Below are 6,718 nucleotides of genomic sequence, written 5' to 3'. Positions count from 1 at the left end.
TTTTCCCCCTCAGCCTGGCAAGAACTGCCTCAGTCCGGTGGTGTCTTGCTTCTGGTCCCACAATTGAACGCACAGTGACCGGTGCAACTCGAGGAAGGGGAACATCCTCAACAACGTTTCTCTTAAGCCACCTATTGTCAGGAGCATACAAGTCAGCCTGAGCAACATTAAAAGACTCAGCAAAGATGGACAGCATGTGGCAACAAGGCAGAGACGTTTGACAAAAGAACAGGACAAAGGACAACCACTAACACGGAACACCAAAAGCATCAAGACAGTCAAAGCCATCAACAACAGGAACAGGGAAGGACGCATGATCTTCAAGCATCAACTGCACAGCATGTGCTGAAAAAATAGAATACACCAAACACTGCCATCTAGGATTCGTGTCACGAAAGTGAAAAGACGTCATTATTTCAACTGCTGAGGCAGTCCTGGCGTCAAACTGCAGAGTAAGTGAGTGCTGAGACAGCTTCTTTACTGCCATTGACGTAAGAAGTGTTTCTGTTCAGAATCTCTTTCAGCCTTCTGTTTTCCCCCTCAGCCTGGCAAGAACTGCCTCAGTCCGGTGGTGTCTTGCTTCTGACCCCACAATTGCACGCACAGTGACCTGTGCAACTCGAGGAAGGGGAACCTCCTCAACAACGTTTCTCTTAAGCCACCTATTGTCGGGAGCATACAAATCAGCCTGAGCAACATTAAAAGACTCAGCAAAGATGGACAGCATGTGGCAACAAGGCAGAGACGTTTGACAAAAGAACAGGACAAAGGACAACCACTAACACGGAACACCAAAAGCATCAAAACAGTCAAAGCCATCAACAACAGGAACAGGGAAGGACGCATGATCTTCAAGCATCAACTGCACAGCATGTGCTGAAAAAATGGAATACACCAAACACTGCCATCTAGGATTCGTGTCACGAAAGTGAAAAGACGACATTATTTCAACTGCTGAGGCAGTCCTGGCGTCAAACTGCAGAGTGAGTGCTGAGACAGCTTGTTTACCGCCATTGACATAAGAAGTGTTGGTGTTCAGAATCTCTTTCAGCCTTCTGTTTTCCCCCTCAGCCTGGCAAGAACTGCCTCAGTCCGGTGGTGTCTTGCTTCTGACCCCACAATTGCACACACAGTGACCGGTGCAACTTGAGGAAGGGGAACATCCTCAACAACGTTTCTCTTAAGCCACCTATTGTCAGGAGCATACAAGTCAGCCTGAGCAACATTAAAAGACTCAGCAAAGATCAGCCTTCTGTTTTCCCCCTCAGCCTGGCAAGAACTGCCTCAGTCCGGTGGTGTCTTGCTTCTGGTCCCACAATTGAACGCACAGTGACCGGTGCAACTCGAGGAAGGGGAACATCCTCAACAACGTTTCTCTTAAGCCACCTATTGTCAGGAGCATACAAGTCAGCCTGAGCAACATTAAAAGACTCAGCAAAGATGGACAGCATGTGGCAACAAGGCAGAGACGTTTGACAAAAGAACAGGACAAAGGACAACCACTAACACGGAACACCAAAAGCATCAAGACAGTCAAAGCCATCAACAACAGGAACAGGGAAGGACGCATGATCTTCAAGCATCAACTGCACAGCATGTGCTAAAAAAAATAGAATACACCAAACACTGCCATGTAGGATTCGTGTCACGAAAGTGAAAAGACGTCATTATTTCAACTGCTGAGGCAGTCCTGGCGTCAAACTGCAGAGTAAGTGAGTGCTGAGACAGCTTCTTTTCCGCCATTGACGTAAGAAGTGTTTCTGTTCAGAATCTCTTTCAGCCTTCTGTTTCCCCCCCCTCACACTTTGTTGTTTGTGTCATTGAGGTAAAGACGACTGTGGAGGCGGGCGTGGTATGTTTGTGTCATTGAGGTAAAGACGACTGTGGAGGCGGGCATGGTATGTTTGTGTCATTGAGGTAAAGACGACTGTGGAGGCGGGCATGGTATGCCCAAATGTCAATACAATTAAGCCAGTGGTTGGCAATGTAATCGTAAAAAACATGGGACAAAGACATAATTTCAGTCACATTTTTGTTAAATGTAGCAATGTCGTTCGTGGTGACAAGGAGTTCAAGGACATGGGCCAGCTGCTGCAGGCGGTCCTTCACCTCTTTTGAGCATTGCAGCTTCTGTAGCCTCGCTTTCATAGCCTTGTGCACAAGTTCTCAGTGGTCAGAGCCTCTTTCAATTATTCCGAGTTCCCAGTGTCCTTCACGATATTGACCACGGTGGTATTTTCGATGCATGATATTTTGATTCATCAATCTCGACAGTTTTGTTTGGACCACCGAGTTGAAGAGGATGACCGATGAGATATTGGGCACAAATATCGCTGACAAAATTTTGCCAATCTACTACAGTTTTGGGGGGTGAGGTTTAATTCATCAATTACGTACACTTGTCGAAGATCTTTGGATCATAAATAGATTAAATCCAACAGGAAGTAAAGTTGGCTCGTCCCTACTTTCCACTGGGAACAGTAAAATAGGATTAGACCTACGTTCCACAATGCCAAAGATCTACACTCTCTGCCCACGTGGCTGCCCTTTATTGTTCTTTACTTTGGTACCAGATAGAGATTCGTAAATCTCTACTGCGCCACTGGATTTAATTGTCTGGTAATATTACTGTCGTTCTACTACACTTCGGCTTTTGCCCCAAAGCCCCAATAATCCAGCTCAAAGAACACACTAACACACACTACTGGAAGGGTGGAGGGCCCCGAATGTCCTTACATTGGTCAGAAACAAACTGACGGATGATGTTGTAGAGATAGGTCTGCCCGTCCCTGGAGAGCCCTGGCGAACACAACACAGGAGGAAGAGTCGCACCGGAAGCCGTAATGGCAGGGTTCAACACAAACCCCTCCTCCTCCACCTCACCCTCCACACTCTCTTTGCTGCTACATATCCTGGCTTCTCTCCTGAAATGAAGAAGTGCTGAAGTTTCTTGGTACCAGGAAAGGACTTGGACCACGGCTTGAAAAAGGCCTGCCTGTCGTAGGTGGGAATATACAGGGTGCCGTCCTCCTCCCCAACAAGCTGGGCCCTGTTGATTCTTTTCCTGGTAGAACTGTCCACCACTGACTTAAATTCCCGGAGAGAATTGACACTGTGGCGTCTGAAACTCTTTTTGAGGATCCCAAAACACCAGTCTGGGGCAAACTTGGTGTGTCCCGGGAGCAAAAAGTGAAGACTCACTGACGTGTGCTGGCCGGCCAGAACTCGCCAGACAAGGTACTGCAAGAAGAACTGATTCTTGTTCTGTCCAGCACTGTTGTCGCAGTGTGGGTGCACGACACGTGCTGTTCCCCCAAGCTAAAATGAGTAAAGAAGTAGTGCAGGTAAGATATCACTGCATTACTCCCCTTACTGGCACACAGACCTTCATCAACCAAGAAGTTGATTTGCTGGGGGATGACCTCGCAGTTGACCCCAAAGATGCTGCATTTACGGGGAACCAAAAAGTAGATAGGCCCTGGCTGCAGGGGGTCATGTGGAAGGTGCACCTGCTGAGCGTAGTCAAATGAATAGTGCATGGCTATGATGTCACTATGTCCCGGCTGTTCTGCTCTTAGGGAGCGAGAGTGGAGATGCCTTGAGAGGCAGCTGCTAGCCGTGCACTATCCACAAGACTGTTTGTAATAACTACGCTCCTGCGTCTCACCGAACTGTTGTCCCTGGAGGTCTAGAAGGTCGCTCTTCTCCTCCACCGACAGTTGCAAAATTTCATGTAATTTTAAATGAGAGTTGAAAAAATATGAGTCTTTTCTCAAAGACATTTTGACACTCTTATGAGCTATACAGCGAAAAACTTTCTCCCCCCCCCCGGATTTTTCCGAGTTACCACGGGTACTGATTGCCTGCTGCTTTTGGCTCTTTTTACAGTAGGCCTGCTTTTTTTTCCCGCTCTTTCAAAAATCTTTTTCTTTCTGTTCTCTCGCTTTCTCTAACACCTCATCTGATGTCAAAATTCAATGATTTTAATGTGGCCTGGGTGGTTTTGGTTGGCGTGATAGATCTATCTGAGAAGAGGGAGGCCCATTGACCCCAAGAATAATGTCCATTGAGCTCACCCAGAACATCAGTATTGTTGGAGCAGTAGGACATGCTAGGGTCATGGCCACATTTATGCATATTTTTTCAACATTTTGTTACAATGACAAAATTACATGAATTATAGGAAAAATGTACAGGCGTGTATTTCTACATAAGAAAGAGCATTTCCGGTGAATAGTACATCTCACTCAAAAGCTCACTGTGGTGCAAGTCAGTTTTGGAGCAGTTGGAAATGCTAGGGCCATGGCCACATTTGTATATATATGCATATTCTTTCAACATTTTATGTTACAACGACAAAATTTCCTGAATGATAGGAAACAGCGCATCGGTTTTGGAATGTACGGTCGTACTTCTAATTCTAAAAAAGCGATGTCTAATTTTGTCGGTGGTGTGGGCGTGTTGAGTGTAAGGATCCACGTGTTGGTACAGATTTCCTTGCCATCTCTCGCCACACTCTGATATGACGAGCATGGACAATTCCATCAACCTCCGGGACCATCTCTTCTTCCGTACAGCCACTGAGCTCTCGGCTTTTGATGACAGCCCTGGATGTGATCAGACTTCTGTGAGGTTGAACACACAGGGATGCCACCAAACAAGGTGCAGGCCAACAGTTTGCCTGATTCTACACCGAAACTGACCTGTATCAGGAGGTCCGTGAGTCCTAGTTTTTTTTTAATGTATTTTGGTTTGTGTATCCCGAAACGTTTTAGGGACTTGTGTATCTTAAAAACGCTTAGTGTGGTTAGATTTGTATCTTGTTTTTCATCTTTTGGGGAGATCACCAAGAATGGTGACCACCCCAACGATGTTCTTTTAGGTAAGTCCCAGATGCTGACATAGTGAGCATGTTAGCCCGAAAGGCCTTTCATTCTCTTGCCCAGGCCAGGAGTTGCACCTGCTTCTCTTGTCTGGGACTTGTTGGGAGTCCAACAAATGGCACCGCTCGGAAGCCCATTGCTGATGTCAGGGTTACCCTGGGGGTATACTCCCAATCGGTTGGCAAGAAATCTCGCCATCCAACCAAGATTGGCCAAAAAACCGGTTCGATGAACCGGCCATTATAACCGGTTGAGTGCAGTAGGCCACTACGCCCGCCCGAATCCAGGGCCAAAGTGCCGTGTTGGTGAGGGAAGCCACCAGGATCCCATTCTCCGGTCGTACGGGTCGCACCCCATGGTCAATAAATTCGTAAAAATTGAAGTTGATTTTCTAATTTCATACTCTGTTATAATACGATCATTCTTTCCCGTCTTACAATTAATAACCGTATAACGGTCACATAAAAATCTCGGGAGTCTTTTCCCTACATAAATACTTTCCTTAGACAAATTCCTACTATATCCATTTTTATGTTGTTTAAATTTTCTTGTATGTTCTTACAAAAAAATTATTTTTTTTTGATTTGATAAAAATCTAAAAAATCTTTTTGCTGACTGTCATATGTCGGTCTTGTTCTAGTTTAATTTCCTTTACATTTTTTTAGGACTATTTGATTTTAATACAGCTTCTAAACAACATGATAAATTTTTTCCTGATAAGTGCTATTCAGACATTTTTTTCTTTTGTCCCGTCTAAGCACCAGAAGCCGACTCGTCTAGGGGTAAAAATACTCTACGGCACTGACATGCTGTAAAACGCCAAAGTTTCTCTTCATAGACAAACTCAAATGTATGTCCATTCTGATCCCAATTATGACCGGGGATCAACGGTATGGCAAATATTTCATCTCTCCACAAAAGATAAGCAATCTCTTCACTCCTATATAACGGCAATGGAATTGCCATCAAAGGACTTGCTGTTTCCTCTCTCTCTCTGACAAAGAAAAAAAGAGAAAATATTAAAGTATCCAAAACAAACAAACAAAATTAACAAACAATATATTATAATTATATTACAGAACAGAAGTCCCTAATGAACTTGATTCTCATTTTTGTGAAAGTCTGAACCACTGCACCTCCCCGCTGCCCGTAAGCCTTTAACTGAAATCCAACCAACCGGGATGTTTAATTTTTAGAGCTTAATTTCCACCAATGTCCCTGTTGATCATAGAGTACCGGTAGTGTAAAGATGAACGGACATCTTCAATGATCTTGGAGTGTTGAGATCTGTTTAATGTTCTGTGTGTGCCATTTTCTGACACAGTTTGCATTTTTTTTTTCTTTTTAGGTTGTTTTTTTTTCCGGGGGGGGGGGATCTTGAAATACTGGTAACTGCATATAGTTAAATTAGTAGCAGTCTGTTGATTTTTAAATATCTTTTTTTTAAGCAACTTTAGAAAGCAAACAGTTTGCAGTGTGAAACCATGCCGTGCTGTGATCTAACGTGAAACTCTCCATCTTGAGTCCCGTGCTCTCATCATATGCCTGCTTTATGCAGTCGAGAGCGGCATAAAACTCTTACCAAACTAAGTTTACAATGTGTGTGTGGGTTTTTTTTGTGAGACTGTAGATGTGATATATCGGCCCATCACTTGCTCGCTGAGAGAGTGGGACAAGTGTGGGTGGCAGATAAGCCGGTGACGTAGTAGTCGGAGATGTGGACATTTTTGTGTCATGAACAAAAAGTGGATCCTGTAATGTTTGTATCTCTTCCCCTTCCCAGAAATAGAAAGATATGAAAGTTTTATCTGAGACGGGACACACAGTAGTCCACC

General features: G+C 44.6%; 1 long non-coding RNA gene across 1 annotated transcript in view; it reads left to right on the top strand.

Annotated features, from left to right (window-relative positions):
* Window positions 1-593: 593 nt before the first annotated feature.
* LOC118478949 overlaps window positions 594-6,718 on the top strand; it is a 10,385-nt gene continuing 4,260 nt past the window's right edge. Inside the window, exon 1 of the long non-coding RNA XR_004859380.1 lies at window positions 594-5,862. This is a non-coding gene — a long non-coding RNA (uncharacterized LOC118478949). The remainder of the gene's footprint in view (window positions 5,863-6,718) is intronic.

This window comes from Aplysia californica, unplaced genomic scaffold (assembly GCF_000002075.1).
Source record: "Aplysia californica isolate F4 #8 unplaced genomic scaffold, AplCal3.0 scaffold01281, whole genome shotgun sequence".
Classification (NCBI taxonomy): Eukaryota; Metazoa; Mollusca; class Gastropoda; order Aplysiida; family Aplysiidae; genus Aplysia; species Aplysia californica.
Note: the sequence above shows the minus strand (reverse complement) of the source record. Positions and strands in the feature narration are given on the sequence as shown.